The 19265-nt window shown below is 46.4% G+C and overlaps 1 protein-coding gene and 1 pseudogene across 1 annotated transcript in view; one reads left to right on the top strand and one right to left on the bottom strand.

Moving 5' to 3' along the window:
- LOC136651116 (acid-sensing ion channel 2) overlaps positions 1-19265 on the top strand; it is a 471153-nt gene that overhangs the window by 105550 nt on the left and 346338 nt on the right. The gene's annotated exons all lie outside the window — the stretch shown is intronic.
- LOC136654558 (5S ribosomal RNA) lies at positions 11369-11487 on the bottom strand (annotated as a pseudogene).

Genomic DNA, 19265 nt, shown 5'->3' with positions numbered 1-19265 from the left:
GGTCCTGGACAGATGGTCATTCTAAAAAGTGGGTCCAAGTGCTAAAAATTTGAGAACTGCTGCAAATAGTACGTTGACACTGGTATGTGTGTGTGTGACTCTACAAGTTTTCAAAATCACTAAAATCAGAGTTTGGAGGAATAAGCCCATCATGTTATATATCAATCAATGCGTAATTTCATGCAGAATGCGATGAAACAAACCACATTGAAATATCTGTGTTCTAGCAAAAGGTACTGGCAAAAAACCAGTGGGGGTGGGGCGATGGTACATCACCACGCTGACCACCTGGGCCGTTGCCCCGCCCACTGCATGGGGTGATGCGCAGGCCTCCAGCACCGGGTGACGCGAATCCTAGTGACGCCACTGGGTGAGGGAAAGGCACTGAGGGAAAGGCACTCTCTACATGCCCAAAAGCACTCTCTGCATGCCCAAAGGAATGTTGCCCTTTGTGATTACTCAATTTGTGTTAAGGCTCAATTATGATAGTAAGCATAAGGCTGAGCCCAAGAGCAAATTAAGCCATTCACTCTTTCTGTGTTCAGAGGTACCCTCCTCTGTTGTTGCTGTTTCTGGGGCTGAGAGTGCAATAGATTAAAGCTACTGCCTTGGGAACCAGAAAAAGATCAGGTTCCTTCTATTTATACAAGGCAGATCATACTGCTAGATGATCACAGGGGCTGGTGGGGTACACTCATATTCCCTTTTATGTCTATCAAAGACTATGTGGCCTGAAGTAGCTTGCTGAAGTAAGCCCTACTTCAGACCCTGAGGTTTCTGGTTCAAGACCTGGATCCCTGACATTGAATGTGATTTGTGATACGGCTGTACTCTAGAGTAGTCCAATGCAAAGCAGTTAGTTTTTTCTGCCTCAGCCATTGGCTGCAGACCTGTACAAGTAGGGGAACACTTAATGCACTGCAAAATCTCTTCAGGGGCTATTTTTTAATCCTCGCATGCAGAAGAAATTGGAGTCTGAATGCATAAACTAACCTCCTGCATATTTAAAGAACTCCACGTTGATCGATGAGGGCAGCAATTACCCAGTGCGTCTCTCTCTGAAGGATAGCTTGGCTGAGACAACAGTGCGCCATGTGCTATAATGTCATTGCCATTGCAGATTAATAGAATGAAGCGCTGTACTGTGCTTCAAACAACACAGTCCTGGAACGTGCTGGAATCCCCAGCACGTATGCACTGCTGAAACAGAGACGCCTGCGTTGGCTCGTTCATGTTGTGAGAATGGATGATGGCCGGATCCCAAAGGATCTCCTCTATAGAGAACTCGTGCAAGGAAAGCGCCCTACAGGTAGACCACAGCTGTGATACAAGGACATCTGCAAGAGGGATCTGAAGGCCTTAGGAGTGGACCTCAACAGGTGGGAAACCCTGGCCTCTGAGCGGCCCGCTTGGAGGCAGGCTGTGCAGCATCGCTTTTCCCAGTTTGAAGAGACACTTGGCCAACAGTCTGAGGCAAAGAGGCAAAGAAGGAAGGCCCATAGCCAGGGAGACAGACCAGGGACAGACTGCACTTGCTCCCAGTGTGGAAGAGATTGTCACTCCCAAATCGGCCTTTTCAGCCTCACTAGACGCTGTTCCAGAACCACCATCCAGAGCGCGATACCAGAGTCTTTCGAGACTGAAGGTTGCCAACAACAAGAATGAAGCGCTGTACTGAAATTGAGTCTCAGCAAGCTGTTTTGAAAGTGGTCATAGATGGGAAAGAAAAGTACAGGCAGCGTGCCTGGCTCTTGGTGCTTCTGTGGGAAGCTGACCTACTCCACCTGCAAACCTCAGTTACACAGGATTGGAATGTGAGAGAAGTGCACTATGTGTTTGTTCAGAGTTGCTCCCCTCTGCAGGTGACCCAAAAAGCAGTCTGTTAATAGTAGCCTCTAAGTGGGCAGGAGATGCAGGGAAGGTTCCTAGGCCTCAGCTCAGTTGGTTGAAGAGATTCCCACCCTTCCTCTGTTTAGTCCTATCTTCCGTCTTTTATTTTTAGAAGCATGTGTGGTGGCTGCTGAACAATTGTGCAACTCTCTTGATGTGGGAACATACTAAAGTTCATCATCGTTAGAAGGTGATGAACATATGAAGCAGTGAAGAGTAGCCCAGCCATTAGGCTGACCAAAGTGCTAACTTTAGGTGGTGGAATGGGGCAGATGGCACATTTTTTGCCTACCCTCATCCCATTCATGCCACCTGCTCTTTCCCCTTCTCACTAGTGGATACTGACGCTGGCACTAATGATGGCGGAGGGAACAATTTGGTGGGGGTGGGCAGTGAACTTTGACGTTGCCTTCAGTGCATGATTGTCTTGGGCCACACCTGGAAGTTGTCTTCTACTGAATCAGACCCTTGGTCCACCTAGTCCTTTATTGTCTACTGACTGTCGGTGACTCTCTAGGGTTTCAGGCAGGAGGCATTCCCAGCCCTACCTGGAGATGGCAGGGATTGAATTTGAGGTTATCTGCATGCAGGGCATGGGCCTTTGTAGTGGTTATCTACACAGGCGCTAGCCTTAGCCTTAGTACGTTGACAATGAAGCAAAGCACACTTTGCACATGCGCAAGAGCAAACTCGGCGCGGCCTTGGTGACATGCTAGGTCTGAAGCTTTGTAGCCTGTCGACAAGGCGATGTTATAAAGAATCATATCTAGGAATGTGATTGTGGTTAAGCTAGAAGGTTACAGCCAGTGAGAGTCTCAGCTGCCTCTTGGAAATTTCCCTATTACGCAGACTATTGACTCATAGCTTAGTATTGTAAACAAGATAAGAGAATGGAAAACCCCAGCCTATTGTGAATTGTATGAGAAGGAATAAAAGGCAGAGAAGGCTGAATCCCAGAGCGCTTCTTCTTCTGCATCTGGCCTTCCTTCTGCATCTCGCTACTATACTTGTCTGTTGTTTTATTCATTGTTCTAACGCTTTGCTGCCTCGAGATCTAACTTTCAAACCCTCAGAGTGCTTCTGCTTTTAAAACTCTCCATCAGGCCACAAGATAGAGTCTTGTGTGTCTCCCACCAAGCACCAAGGCCCTCAAAAGCCTTGGGTGCTCTCCAGAGCAGCATCTTGCGCTGCTACGGGCCTTACCACTGAAATAAAGTCTCATTTCCCCCCCCCCCCAATTTCTGTGGTTCATATCCATCCGTCTGTTAGGCTCCTTTGTCACTTGCAGCCCAATTCTTTCCCCTGCCAGTCCTGAGCATGTAGCGCTGCCAATGGAGCAAGTTGCACGTTAAGGTGGAGGGGAGGTGATCAGATGACCTGGGAGAGGTAAGTAAACACATTTTTACTTATGTCCTGGTAGGCCATCTGGTACCTATTGGGACTCCTTGGAACCGCACCAGCTATTTTGCTGGCATAGGTCTGAGGAGAGGCAGGGGGTGTGTGTGTTGGACTGGAGAAAAGGGGATGATATCCCAGCATGCACTGTCGCTGTTGCAGTCCACTCCCTCTTGCCCTCAAAGACGCCTCCTGAAGATATTGCAGTGGTTTAATGAAATCTTTGCTACTTTTCATTTGGTTTCTGTGTCTAGTTCCAAATTCTGACTTTGATCTTTGAAGCTCTAAATGAATATGTCAAGGACTGTCTTCTCTCATCTGAATCAGCCACGCGTCAAGATCTTCTCAGGTGCCCTGTTTTCATCTTTCGCTGGTTTCAAGCACACTGGGGCTCTGGCTCAGGTCAGAACCTTCTCAGCAGGTGTGTCAAGACTGTGAAATTCCTTGTTCAGAGAGAGTTCTCCTCCTCATTGGCATTTCAGGATCAGGCAAAAGCTGTTCTCTTTCAGCAAGCTTTTGAGGGCATTTAAGGGTCAAGTGACATAGAATACTAAAAGCTTGTTGTGCATTCATTTTTTCTTTCTTTTTTTAATATAGGAGCTGCAAGTCCGTATCAGGACTGTGCTGTAGTAGAAGGGAGACCTAGGACCAAATCTTATCCAATTTTCCAGTGCAGCCCTGCCAATGGGACATGTGCTCCATCCTGCAATGGGGAGGCAGTCCCTTATCTCAGGGTTGCATTGTGACTAAACCAGTGCTGGAAAGTTAGTGCTCTGTCTAGATAGGCTTGGACCCTTAATTATTTCTCTCTGTGCCAGGTCTTTGTGAAAATTCCCCATCCCACAACTATTTAGTTCCCCATCCCACAAACTATTTAGCCTGAGAGGGCAGGGGATTTTTGTCAGGAATGAGATCTGGGGGCAAAGTTTAATCACCCATGTATCACCCATAGATTTGGATCAGGTTCTCCCCACACCTGCAACTACTTTTTTTCAGAAGACAGAGGCACAGTTCTGCTTTTCATGTCATGTGTGGTTTGGTGGTGGTTCTGATTGTTTCCTGCTGCTTAATTCATTTCAACTATTTTATACTATATTTTAAAGCCATCTTAATGTTTCTTTTTGTTAATTTTATGATACCTATTTTGAGAGAGAGAGAGAGAGAGAGAGAGAGAGAGAGAGAGAGAGAGAGAGAGCGAGCGCTTTTTGGCATGAATACCTATTTTGATATACTGTATATTGTGGGTCTTTATTCTCTTCTGTTTGACAAGGCAATGATTTTTATTTTTAAAAATGCGATATAAATGTGGTAATGAATAAAATAAACAAATCTTGCTTGGTTGATCTATATTATAGCAGTTTTCCAGAGGATGATTCAAGACTGGGAGAATGACTTGCCTTGCCTCCCAGATCAAAGCCCAACTCCCAATTTTACTGGACTCCAGTGCCTTCTTTGCTCTGCTGTGAGCAGAAATAAGAACACAAGGCTATTCTGGTTTTATGGTAAACACAATTCCGTAAGCATTTTGAAAAGGGTGTTCCTGAGAGAAATATCAATTTTTAAAGTCTGGCTCTCCATTTCGTTTCACTCCAGCTGTTCCATCAAACACATATTTACTGAAAGTAGCTCGGTAGAATGTAGCTGTGCTACCTGTGTTGATCTCAAAGGCTAGGAGATCATGAATAAGGGAAACCATATTGAATGAATGAATGAATGAATGAATAAACCTTTATTAGGCATAGATAGAGAAATCATAAAAGCAAGCATAATTAGTCCTAATCCCGTTTATCAAAAACGGAGTTAAGATACTAAATTACTAATAAAGCATTTACAGTTCAACATAAAATATCAACATTTTTGACAAATTACATTAAGAGGGCTTAGAAATCGCCAAAAGTAAAAATTTAGAAACTCCCTCTAGCACATCTGGTGAGCAGTCATTTAGGAGACACTTCACTTTTGCCTTATCTGAAAGCCCATTCATTTTGCCAAGAAGTGGAGTCATGTAAGTGTGGCGGGATCTAGTGTGCCGAGGAAAATAAAAAAGAATGTTTATGATTGATTCAACATTTCCCAAATTACAAGGGCAGAGACGTTCTTTATATGGTATTTGCCTTCTGTGACCTTGGATGGAAACACATTGAATCTTGATCAGAATACTCAGATAAGGAGCCATTTGCCCATACTTTAGCGGGATAGAGAAATTAAGAGGGCAGCAAATTCTAGAAGCAAGTTCAAAGAGGTTTTGTGCCTCAATGTCTAGCATTCTTTGCTTTACCCTTTGATAAACTCCAGGGAATGGATAGAAACTTAAAAAATCCAATGAAAAACCAATTAATTCGATTTTTGATTTAATTTGGCTATACCATTTAGTTTACCATTTATACCATTTATACCATTTGGTTACCATTTATACCGGGTAGCTGGGACTCGTCAGCCTGGGAAGGCAGCTCATCTGAGAGAAGGAAAACTCTGATCCCAAACCTCCACTGTCTTGTGGCTACATCCAGTTATGGAAAAGGCTTCAGGAGTCAACCTCGAGGCAAAATCCGGAGCCGGAGTCCCTGAGGCAGTTCATGGCTGAACACAGTCACGTTCTGGCAACTCCTGCGACGCCGCTGGAACCAACTGTATTGGCCTCTTCTTTTCCATTGGACCATTTCAGTGACGTGGAGAGGGGGGATTTGCTGCATGGGTAATAGCCTATCCTCCATACCTACTTTACTCAGGCTTTGCGCACTGGAGAGGACACTCTGTTCCAGAACCACCATTCAGAGCGTGACACCATAGTCTTCCGAGACTGAAGGATGCCAACAACCATTTAGAAGAGCCAGACTCAGATAGCATTCTGGATAGGAGACTGCCTGGAAACCATATTTTTATTAGCCCAATTTTGGTTTGTGTAGGAGTATGCAAGCTTTGGAGTTTCCCAGAACTCATCATCCAACAGGCTAAAAATACAATAGCACTCTAGTATACTGTACTCTGAGCAAGCTGGGCTGTGGCTAAAAAGAAGATTTTCGTTGATGGTCATGGGATAGTTGCAGATCTGGAAACATTTTTGTCATTGATAATGGGCTTGTTTGCAAAGCAACTGAAAATATGTGCACTACTGACAAAGGGCATTTTCCAAGGCATTCATCCTTTTTGCGTAGGCAGAGATGGCTGTAACAACACAGATATTCGCAACCTTGATTTAATCTCTTGGATTTAGAAGAGTGATAATCAGTTATAAGTTTAGTCTCAAAGCAGCAGCAGGAGGGCTAAGGATGGAATGGTTCCTGGGAAAATATTTAAATGAGAGGAGTGACTTAAAAAATCTCTCTCCATCCTCTTTTAAATCTAAGCATGGAATGTGTGTTGGAGGCTTGGTTATGAGGATGCTTGGTTTCCATGGGGATGAACCAGAGTTGCTGACCAGGGCACTTGCAGAATGGGAGCAGGTTAACATCGGGTGTTCTTTGAAAACAGGATTAAGTGCATCAACAGTTGCTGCTGATCAGCAAACACAATACTGAACTAGAGGAATCAGTGGTCAAACTCAGCAAAAGGTTGCCTTCTTCATTAACACTTTGGTCTGGATGGCATAGTTGGATCTGCAATTCTAACTTCAAGGAAGGGGATGTTAAGAATTTTGAGCATCCTCTGCAACTTCCCACCCCTCTTGCTGTGGACCCTGGTTTCCTGAGTTACAAATGTTCAATTTACTGGCAGATCTTTTGTGCAGGAACAATAGAATAGGCTGCTTTGACTTCCATATGTTTCCACTTCCATACAGACCCCTGGAACCTAATTGGAATGGAGGTAAGGGACGTACAGCCCAGTCCTAACCAAATTTACAGTGCTGATGCAGCCACAACGAAGGTAAGGGAACAAACATTTCAGGATGCAGCACATGTTCTGTTGGTATGGCTGCATTGATACTGGAAAATTAGTTAGGATTCGTGGTTGGCAACCTTCAGTCTCGAAAGACTATGGTATAAGCCTACAGCACCCGGTATTCCCGAGCAGTCTCCCATCCAAGTACTAACCAGGCCTGACCCTACTTAGCTTAGGATTGGGCTCTTAGTTTGCTTAGTATCCTAAATTGCAGTGATTCTGACCTTAGTATCCTCTTACTGTTTTCACAAGAGGATTGCTCTTGTGTCTGGATGGTCAAGGGTGATGGATTGTGAGTCTGGCTTATTTGCAGTCTAACTGCATGGTATCATAACTTGACAGAAGCAGAGACTTTTCCTACTCATGCCAGTCAACCAAACAGTTGCATCATCGCCTGGCTGTGAGTCTCACTTAAGACAACCTTTGAGCACCCTGGTTGGGGATGAAGAGGGAGACAGGTAGGGAGCCTATTAGATCCCTGAAGCTGAATAAATGTCATTGGTTGCTACAATATTTGCATAGCCTTGCAACAGGAGGATAAATGTATGGCCTTTGTGCATGGTTAGGTTCATACAGAAGGTGCATGACTGAATAAGGGTCGCACAGTAAGGGATGGTGCAGACCAAGATTATGGTGCCTTAAAGGAATGGGGGCGGGGGAAGATAATCTTGCACACAAGACCGTTTTCAGGGTCAGCAGCTGTGACAATATCGCACATCTGTGGAGTCAGGCTGATGGTGATCCAGAGTGACAGCCTTGCTTGTTTGCCCATGGCACAATCAGTGAGCCAGACTGAGGAGATGCGACAGCCCAGCTCCTCCTGCAGATCCAGTGCACCCCTCCCCCATTTCATCCTGCTTGTGCCACTGGTCAGCCAATTGGAACTCAGGAGGCTAATATGGGGGAGGGCCTGTCCCTGCTGGATCTGCCTTTGCAGCTAGTTCAACAGGCTTTTAGGCATTCAAAGTTGTTGATTCAAGATTTTTATCTGGAATTCTTGTTTACATGAACATGAGAATCTCACATTATTTTTGTTACATCTCCTTGCTTGGAACATTCTCACTAACTGAACTCATAGTGAATTTGCCCACCTAAGAAGAATGTAATGAGAGCCCTGCTGGGTTAGGCCAGGGGCCCATCTTGTCCAGTTTCCTGTATCTCTCAGTGGCCCAACTCAAGGAGCACTCAAGACAACATGATACCTGTATCTTGTTGCCACTGTCTTGCATCTGGCATTCAGAGATAGGCTTCCTCTAAAACCCTTATAGTCATCATGACTTGTAACCTGCGAAGGACTTTCCCTCCATAAATCTTTTTAATCCTGTTTTAAAGGAGTCTAGGCCTAGTGCCATAACATCATGTGGCAAGGAGTTCCACAGATTAATTACCTGCTGGGTAAGGAATATTTTCTGTTGTCTGCTCTCCCGCTATTATCCCAGACAGCTCAGAACCCATTAGCGCAGTGGTTCCCAAAGTCCTCCTTAGGAGGAGAGAACCACCTAAGTCTTTGTGGGGGTATTGCAGCAATGTGATCCCCAGGATCGTGCTGCTGCTGGGGAAAGCCTGTCATTGGGAGGGAGGTTTCTGGCTTACCTGAAGCCAGTGATAGGCTCCGGGGGGGGGGGTGTATTGGAGCCCCGCAGTCACTTTCACAGAGCTCCCCAAGCCTGGAAAAAATATTGCAATCGGAAGTCACTTCTGTTTTCTTGATTGGAAACCATAAGTGACCTCTGATCGCAATTTTCTTTATTTTCCAGACTTGGCGAACCCTGCTGTGGTCTCTGCTGAGATCCATGTGGGGAGTTTGCAGGGTTCCCCACACCCCTGGATACTGTCATTGGCTTCAGGTAAGCCAGAAACCCCCCTTTTCCCCAGCAGCAGCGCAATCCTGGGGATTGCATTGCTGCAATTCCCCTGACCCCGCCCCTTAAGGGGCCGGACATGTGTGCTTTTCTAACTGATGGGTCACAACCCGCCAGTGTGGGAACCACTGCATTAGTGTGTACCTGAAATTTTGATTTCTTGCTCCACTGTGCATTGCTTTACACTTACTCACAATGAAATCCATCTTCCATTTTGCTGCCCATTCCCCCAGTTTAGAGAGATCTTTTTTGGAGCACTTCACAGTCCCTTCTGGCCTTCACCACTTGAGAAAGTTTAGTGTCATGTGCAAATTTTGCAACCTTGCCACTTATCCCCAACTCCAGATTCTCCCAAGGTTCACTTCTGCTTCTTCAAGAATCTTTAATGATTATTCAATGGTGTGACTTTCTAAGCTGACACATAGGTTAATCAGGAACCCCTAAATAGCCACAGGTTCTTCTCACTTTTAATTTGCTTTTAGCTTTCAGTTGAGATAATGGAATCTTATTTCAGGGCTATTTTTTTCTGAAAACTGGCAGAGAAACAAGGACACAGAGAATCCAGAGAGGGACTTAAAAAAAAAATCCAATTAGTAGAGATAAAACAAAATAGCATTAAATGAGATTTTTCTCATCTGAAACTGATAATCGAATTGTTTTTTTAAATGTATTTTCATGCCAACATCTGAGTTTTGACACAACTCAACTGCTGAAAAAGCAAGAAGTCCCCTCATTCAATTCAAAAGTCATACATTAATGTCAGGATCTGAAGCCCAACAGCACAACTCGGACCTTGAAATTTAACTTTCTGAATTTTGGATCCTCAGGACTCCTTCTGTATTTTGTGAGCCTCAGCACCTATTATATTGTAGATCAGAGACTCCAGTGACAGAAGTACTCTTCAATAATTGTCATGTCTTATCCCCGTCCTTCCTGCCCTACATATTTTTATCCAGATATTTGCGTCTGTTCCTGTTCTGAGAAACTAACAGCTTTGGTCAGAGGTAGCTTTTGCCTCACATTTCCCTTGCTTGGCTTTTCCTTGAACTTGGGTAGAGAGTGGAAAATATCTCATGGACTTACCAGATAGTTGCAAATAAATACTATAACTGAATATGCCCTATTTTTTGGGGGGGGGGGAGAGGATTTGCATGCCTTACCTGAATTCTCCACTAGATGGTAGAAAGGGATCACAGAAGAGTTGAAGAGCTTTGTAAATAAAATAAAAAAATTTTTTTTGCAGATGTGAAATTGACAGAAAGCACAGCTACAGGGGCAGTTTTGTATGTTTGTTCCTGACTTATTTTCATTTACTGCAACACAGAGGGAGGTACAGATGGGAAGAGTATGTGTGTTTTAGTGTCACATCTCCATTTGCCTTGCTGACTAACAGCCCAACTTTCTAGCACTGGTGCAGCCCCGAAATAAGGAAATAAATGTTCCCTTACCTCAGAAGGCCTCCATGACTGCCCCCCCACCACCACCATAGAATGCAGTGGATGCTTCACTGGTGTGGTTACATCAGTGCTGAAAAGTTGGATAGAGTTAGGCCCTAAAAAGCAGCCAGAAAACTCCTTTTCTCTTTCTGTTGGTTATCCAAGTGAGATTGGCACCCCTATCAGTCCAAAGATACAACACTATGTATTCTCCCATGGGTGCATTGAACAGAGAGAATTCCAAAGGTATATCTGGAAGTGCAAAAGCCAGCGTGCGTTATGCGACAGAATATTGGATTAAGACTGCAGATTCCAGATGTTCAGTCTTTCGGAAAATTCCCTTTGTGGCCCCAGCAGATGTATTCTCAGTCATTTTTTCAAATAAGCTCATTATCAGCTTGTGTAAACTTTACCAGCTTTGTAACGATCTCATTGTCATTCAAGAAAACATTATTTTTCATCTCAAGCCAGCTTGCTCCGGACCTACCAGAGTGTTGCTGTATTGGATGAAACACAGCCATTTGGATGAAACGTTCTTGAAACTCCAAAACCTGCATATTCCTAAATCAAGTTGGGCCAATACAACTTTGTTTTACTTGTTTTATCTGCTTGGAGGGAAGTGGAAGGTTTTTTTTTTATTTTTGCCTGGAGGAAAACCTTAAATGGGGCCTCTGTCTGGAGCAGGGGTGTCCAAAGGTTTTGGCAGGAGGGCCACATCATCTCTCTGACACTGTGTCGGGGCCAGGGAGAAGAGAATTAATTTACATTTAAAATTTTAATAAATTTACGTAAGTTTACACAAATGAATATATTAAAGATGAACTTATATGAATGAATGAAGGGCTTGCATTAGCTCAAGGCCTATAAAATGGTTGGCAACCTTCAGTCTCGAAAGACTATGGTATAAGCCTACAGCACCCGGTATTCCCAGGCGGTCTCCCATCCAGGTACTAACCAGGCCTGACCCTGCTTAGCTTCCAAGATCAGACGAGATTGGGCCTGTGCAGGGTAACAGTTGTGCAAAGCAAGGCTGGCCTTTCCTTTGCTGCCTCTGCTACATCACAGATGTGAAACAGCAAGCAGTGGAGGGAGCCCTCATCCCACAGCTCACGCAAGAGGTCAAACGGTCACCCTCACGCTAAGAGCAGTTGCGTCAGGCTGGTGCAGGCTCCAACAAATCTCTGGAGGGCCAGAGGCTCATTGGAGACTGGAAACTCCCTGAGGGCCACATTGAGAGTCCTCGTGGGCCGCAAGTGGACCCAGGGCCAGGGTTTGGGCACCCCTGGTCTGGAGAAACTGGGAAACCAGTAATAGAGGACTCCCAAACATGTGCAGAGATCCATTTTAACTAGGGCCCACCATGGCTTAGTCTTGGAGCTTTTATCCAGTGCCAGGAATGAGGCCTGGATTGTGGGAAACCGTAACAAAGAAAAAATAATGACATTTATAACATCTTTATTATATTCATGCAAGGTAGACGATATTTCCCTTTGTGCTTTCAGATTCTTTGTTTCACTCTGTTCAATGTTTCTTCCCTTTGCCCTCAGCCTTGGCGTTTCGATTCTTCTTCTTCTTCTTGCCCCAGGTGCAGGCCCTGAGAAGGGTAGCAAATTTGCTTGGCTTCCGGGAAACACCTAGAGAAATCCAGAGAGTTCAAGGTTCAGGTAGACAGGACAGCATTGGGAGTGGGGGAAAGGAGGTGGAAAGTGAAGGCTGAGGGATAAGGGAAGTATATTGATAGAGAAGTGGAGGAGAATGGATGTGGGAGATGATTAGGCGAGTGTAGTGGGGGAGATGTGATGCACGTTTGAGGCTGCTTTAGACTAGGACAAATTTTAGGCTTGTGGGATCTATGGTATTTTGTTTTTGTTTTTGTAGGACCCACATCCAGTGTAAGTCCTCCTGGTGCCTGGGGCAATAGGGCAAGTGCTACCCCCATCACCTGGTGGTGTGCCAGCCTCCCCTCCTCTTGATGCCTGGCTTGGAAAAGGAAGGGGGAGGACAGGGCGAAAGAAGAAGTGTGGAGGACACACCCTAGCTCACCACTCTCCTCTACACTTCCTCTTATTCTTCCTCCCTCTCTTCTTTTTCCAGTGTGTGGAAAAAGAGGAGGAGCAGTGGAGGTAAGTGGGCGGATGAAGGTGAGCACCCCCATCAACTAGCTACCTTAGGCAACCGCTCCAGTCGGTCTCATAAATGGGCCAGCTCAAGTGGAACCAGTTACAAAACAAGCTTCCAAACTGCTGAAAATAGAAAAACAATGGCCACTTCAGGTTTCACAACGAAAACTAAAAGTGACCTTTATAAAAAAAAAAAAAGGGAGGCTCCTCGGGAGAAGGGGACATTCGTCCCCTTCGCCTGAGTAAGGGAAGCAGTCCCGCAATGGGGCTACTCACTTTAGCGGTGACTGTTTGGTCGCCGCTAAAGTGAAGGCGCTCGAGTAGGGCGAGCAGCCCTACCCGAGCGCCCTGGATCCTGCAGAGCTCGGCTTCATGGACCTGCCTCTTCCCTGCCCCCAGGAAAGCCCCCAACCACACCTCCCCCCTCCCCAGAATGCCTCCTCCACACCCCCAGGAACACCCCCATTCCCCGTTCTGTAGCCTGGCGGTCGCAGGCACTGCCGAGCTGCGGAACGCGAGCACCCGCCGGGTGGTGGCTCAGCGCCAGCCAGAGCTGAGCCACCTCTGGCGGGAGCCCGGTGGTAAGCCCCGCAAACGTGCCTTATGGCACATTGGCAACAGGATTGGGCTCTGAGTCTTCTGACAGGTACTCGGCTTAGCAAACATCCAGAAGTGCCTGCCAGAAGGCTGTGGCAAGAGTTGTGGAGAGGTCACACATGGGGAGGACCTCTGCAACCTCCAGTCACATCCAGAAGCTCCTCTGTGGGCTCTCCCAGCGTGAGTTGGGAACCTGCGTTGGGTCAAATCTGTGGGTTCTGAACCTGCGGATAAAGAGTGACTACCGTATTCACATTTTATTAGAGAAAACAAAGCTAAAATAGTTAACACAAAGGCAGCCGTGCAAAGGTTTTGTTTTCCCCACTTGCAACTATTAAGCTCTTAGGAGTCGAAGCCTCTTGGCAATCTCCCACAGACCTACCAGTTAATCCCAATCTGCATTGTCCATGCTTTGGAGCATTGCCTAGTAGTAGCTTCTTCCATTGTTGGTGGCTTTCTGGCAGAGTTTTTCCCAGCCCTACTATCTGAACTTTTCTAAGTAGAAATGGTTGGGATTGAACCTGGAACTAAATGATCTACTGATCATACTGCTGAACTGTTGTCTCTCCCCATTCAGGTAAAAAACAAATGGAGGAGTAATGATGAGTCTTAAACATTTCTGAGTCTACATTTTGCCAAGCGTTAAAAGAGACCCAAAACCAATGCAAGGAAAAAAACAAACCACTCACAATAAAATTAGTGAAAACACTTGGGTTGGCAACCTTCAGTCTCGAAAGACTCTGGTATCGCGCTCTGAAAGGTGGTTCTGGAACAGTGTCTAGTGTGGCTGAAAAGGCCAATTCGGGAGTGACAATCCCTTCCACACTGGGAGCAAGTGCAGTCTGTCCCGGGTCTGTCTCCCTGGCTATGGGCCTTCCTTCTTTGCTTCTTAGCCTCAGACTGTTGGCCAAGTGTCTCTTCAAACTGGGAAAGGCCATGCTGCACAGCCTGCCTGCAAGTGGGCCGCTCAGAGGCCAGCGTTTCCCACTTGTTGTGGTCCACTCCTAAGGCCTCATCAGTTGATTTTTTTTTTTAAATACCTAAACTGAGGTAACTTTTAGTGGACTGTCCCCTTGCTGTTTAGTGTTTTATTAGGCTTGTGTGTTTTTCACTAAGGAGTTTAGACACTAAATGCCTTGGGCTTCCTCTGCTGAAGGGGATGAATGTGTGTGTGCTTGTAGAGGGGGGCAGGAGATGAGGATGCGTGAAGGAAAAAAGGAATAAATATATGGCTTGATGAGGGTTGCAGGATGGTTGAAATCTGTGGTAGAATAGAGGGATGAATTAATCCTTGTTTCCAGAGCTCTGGGAAATTTAGAGCCTCCTTAGTCAACCAGTGATTTCAGGTTTATATGGAAAATGCTACTCCAGTAGAGAAAGTTGCGTTTGTATAGTGGACATATAGCCTACTCCTGGAATCTAGTACTTAGCTAATGAGCAAAGATTTTTCTTTCTTTCTCAAGTGCAAATAAAGCCCCCAAAAATGGTACTTTTAAAAAAATTTGCATTGCAGTGTTGAGATTTTTTTTTTTTCCTTGAGACAACCCCAGAAAAATTCTTATATAGGACCAGAAAGGGGACATGACTCCTCAGGACACATTATTCTTTCTGGATGGGTGGGCAGGCTATGATTTCTCTTCCTTCTTAGTACTGTTTGGGAGAAGCGCCCATCCTGCACATCACTTTATAGGCTAAAAGGAAAAAGCACCGTTTAGGCATGTCCTACCTCTATGTCCAGACCTGCTTCGACTGGAATGGCTCTTCTTAAGTTTTCTGAAACAGGAGAAGATACACCCCATTACAATTTTTAACCCATAATACTATACCCGCACGCCACCTTCCATCTGTCTTAACACCCAAAAGAAGAGGACAGAGTCTTGTATTGGTCCTTAGGGTTTGTATCTGTAGTTCTAGACCAGGGGTGTCAAACTTGTTTTATACAGCAGGCTGAATAGCATTCATGGTGCCTGCTGAGGGCCGGAAGTGACATCATTAAGCAGGAAGTGACATTATTAAGCGGGTGATGACCAGAAAGAAGCACTTGGTTCTCACATCAGAACTCAGTAGCTGCCAATGACAGATGAGAAAATATGCAAATCTTGATAGTATTTTCAAGATACGGGAGAGCCCAGTTTTCATGCGAGCTGCCCTTTCAGCAGTGCCACTTCTGCTGAGGAGTCACTTCGTAGCTCAGCAGCTGAGAGTTGCTGAGCAGCTGAAAGCAGCTGATGGAAGTCTTGGGAGAGCCCAATTATCATGGGGGCTGCCCTTTCAGCAAGGCTGCTTCTGCCAAGGGATCACTTTGCAGCTCCACAGCTGAGAGGTGCTCTGCGAATTGATACCTTAGGAGAAGTAGCAGGGCTGAAAAGATGACCCACTTGGGCATTCCCAGTGAATTGGCAGTGCCTCCCTATCTCATCCCTTGTGGTCTGCCCCTTTCCCTATACATTTCTCACCTTCTGAGGCCTCATTTTGTCTCTTCCTCCCAGCACCTTGGAAGAAGTGGCAGTGCTGAAAGGGTGGGCCAAGTGATAATTGGGTTCTCCCCGCACCCAGGCAGTGTCTCCCTCTCTCATCCTCTTGGTCTGCACCTTCTCTTATAGTGTTCCTTTCTTTTTGAGGCCTCCTTCCATCTCTTCCTCCCAGCACCTAGGCGGAAGCACAGCTGCTGAAAGGCCAATGCTGGGAGAACCCAGTTATCACCTGGGCCGATAAAGAGCTGATCTAGCTACTCCTGGGCTGGACCTTCAGGACAACTGCGTGTTTGTTAAATTGTGCTTGTCCCATTAGCCTATCAAGTGGTGATGCAGGGTGGGAGTCTACTTTTTATGCGGAAAGGAGTGCATGGAGGAGGGGAGAGAAGTCTGCCCCCATAATGCTTAGTTGCTTTAAGCAGTTTTCTTCCTGCTCATTGCATTTCTATATCAGAGCACGGTTAGAGAAAAACTACTTAAAAGTAGCAGAATGTGGTAAAGTGAGGTGAGGTATATGCGTTTTTTGCTCCCCTCTCCCACATTCTTTTCATAAAAAGAGACACACACCCCCTTTACAAGCAAATAGAACAACCTTATGTCTATAAAATATGCAGTTGCCCCTAATGTCTAGTTGGGGCTTAGGCTATGTCACAGACAAACCTCTTTTCATACATTCATTTTTCATCCAATCTGAATAATTATATATTCATACACAAGGTCCCCCACTTAAGTACAGGTTAGGTTCCAGAGGACTATGCTTAAGCCCAACATTATATATTTAAGCTATTTAAACAAAATTGTGAACTACTTTTTGTAATAGTTGAACAGCTGCATATAAATATTCTTAATAATAATAATTGCTGTGGACAGGAAACATGCTGTGGGACATGAAAAAACATGTTTCTGCTGTACCTACAGTACAGTACGCTACACTGGGTGGTTTTGAAATGTAAGCTAACCGGGCTGGATGTTGATGTGGCTGTTACTCCCTGTATTGGAATTGCGGAAGATATTACCGAGGAGATAGGGTGTGGTGTCCACAGTGCCCCTTGCTCTGAGTAAATGCAGGATTAAAGCCCAGGTGGTAGCTGGAGGTGTGCTGCACAGCTACAGCCACTAGAGCATAAGGAGATCCCTCAGGTATATAGGGAGCACCTGAGGCAGAAAGGGTTTGGTGGGTTTTGAAGGAGTGCAGGTTGGAGGTAGGAGAGGAGACTGGCTGGCTGACTTGGTTTATGGAATTGGGAATCAGACTGGATTGTGACTGGACTTTGGCTTTGGACTTTGATTTGGATACCCTGACGGATTGGACTGACCTACCTGGAACCTGACTTTGGATTGTAACTTGGCTTATTGGCAACTCTGATTGATTGGACTGGTTTACAAGGCCCAGTGGATTGGGATTTGGCAAAACACTCCCTCCCAGGAAGAGCTGCAGAGGGAGAGCAGCCCTAAACATATAGCACATATGCAGGAAGAGGCTTGTAGCCTTCACATGCACAAATGTGCTGGTTTCCTGTACAGTACAGTAGTTGGTGCATGCTTGCTCTGATGTTGTTTTTGTAAAGGAGCCTGTGGCAGAGGGAGGCATCTTCCTTCCATGTCTACTGCACATGTCTTTGAGCAGAGAGGAGGACTGTTTACAGAGGCACGCACACATCTCCTCATCCTGTCCAGCTGTCATTGATGCCCCAGGCTCCTCTTTGCTCCTCCTGTTTGCTACTGTTCTTGCTCAGCCAAACTGATTGCACTGGGGCACATCTGTAAGTCAGGAAGCTTGTGCCTTTGTTTTTTGACCCAAAAAAATGCACAAAGCTGTTTACACAGCAAGAGGAATGAAAAGTTGATTCCTTTAAAAGGGATTGGACAAGTTTCTGGAGGAAAAATCCATTACGGGGTACAAGCCATGATGTGTATGTGCATCTTGTTACCTCTCAGACTGGGGGCTGCTTTTACGCTCTGATTTCTCAACAGCCTGGCTCTCGTCTCTGGGACTCTTCTGCAACATTTCCATCACCTCTGAAGAAGTTGGACAGCTGATATGACTGTCACCAGCAACGGCTTCGATTGAACTGAGAGGTGGTGGCTGAGGCACTGGAAGGGCTGGTGGTGTTGGATAGGCTGGTGGCGGTGGACGGGCTGGTGGTGGTGGAAGGGCTGGAGGCGATGGGAGGACTGGTGGTGGGGTTTTGGGTTTGGTCACTTTCTTTGGAGATGGTGTGCTGGTTTTTTTCTTCTTGGTTTTATTCTCCAGGGCACTCATTGTTTTGGTGGCAGTGTGAATGTTCCAGCTGATGGATTTTGCAGGTGAGCGCTGAGGGGAATTCTGCCGAGGAGATGGAATCTGGGAAGGCAGATAATGAGACAGTCAGCACCAGGGAACCCAGGAGTCCTGACTCGCAGCTGTATCTCCCACCACAAACACACACGTTGCTCCACTTCCCTCAACTTTATTATTATTAGTGTTATTATTTTGCTATGTCCCCTTCGGAGCTCTTCGCAGGTTCCAGGGCCCTCCTATCAAACAAGGATACAATGTGAACAGATAAACATAAAATCCCCTTCTCACGCTTTTCAGTCTGTGACCCAATGAGCCACAGCTCCTGGGGGGGGGGGGTGCATATGGCCCCTATTGAGAATGACTGCTGGACTTGGATAGGCACTTGTTGAAGATCTGTCTGTCCCCATTCTCGCTCCCCCCCAGCCTCTGGTCCTAAGGTACCAAATACAGCTAAAGGCTTGAATTCTGGAGCCAAGATACGAGCAAAGGACTTGTTTACCCCACTTGCCCTTAGTCTGAATAGAGGCTCTGTCAGAGGCTTTCTCTTATGCTCTGTTGCTAGCATCTTGTGCATGAGCCAAGATGCAGGCAAATGAGAATGAGCCTCTGAGGCAGGTCCAACTCATCCTTATGATCAACTGAAGGCGTAATCCTACTCTGTGCTGGAACAGGCAAGCCAGGCTTGCGCTGTATCCAGTGCAGGAGAAGGGCCAAGAGCAGCTCAGCCGGAGGCAAGGGGAAACTTTTCTCCTTACCTCTGGGAAATTCGCCCTTTCCCCTAGGGTCTCCTTGGACTTGCGCCACCTCTTGAGGTGGCGCAAGTCCAAGGAGAGTGAAGCGACTCGAAGCTGCTTCATTCTGCCCGGAAATGGGAGTTGGGATCTGGCATAAGTGCCTCCCGCTCCCCTGCCCCCAGGGCTGCCCACTGCCTCCCGCCCAGGAACGCCCCTCCCCACCCCCTCCCTGCCTACCTCAGAGGCTTGCATTGGCCCAGCTGAGCCGATGCAGGCCTCAGTGCCTCTGTTGGCATGGAGGCTTGTTCCAGCCTCTGTTGGCACACAGAAGTGTACCAGCCTAGCCGACTCCTGAGGAGGGGCAAATGTACCTTACGGCACATTTGCAACCCTCCTAGGCCGGCGCAAGGGACTTGCACCGGCCCAAGTCAAGGGCTGGATTGCGCCCTGAGTCACTTCAGGCTGCAAACTGGCAGGGGGAGCCCACCTCCATCTGCCCATTCACTACCACTGCTGCTCCTCTCTTCCTGCTGGCTGGCACATATCAGGTATGGGTGGGAAACATTTGGTACACCACTTCAGGCACCAAGAGGTCTT

This window comes from Tiliqua scincoides, chromosome 5 (genome assembly GCF_035046505.1).
Source record: "Tiliqua scincoides isolate rTilSci1 chromosome 5, rTilSci1.hap2, whole genome shotgun sequence".
Lineage (NCBI taxonomy): Eukaryota > Metazoa > Chordata > Lepidosauria > Squamata > Scincidae > Tiliqua > Tiliqua scincoides.
The sequence above is the reverse complement of the archived record's forward strand: the minus strand, read 5'-3'. Positions and strand labels throughout refer to the sequence as shown.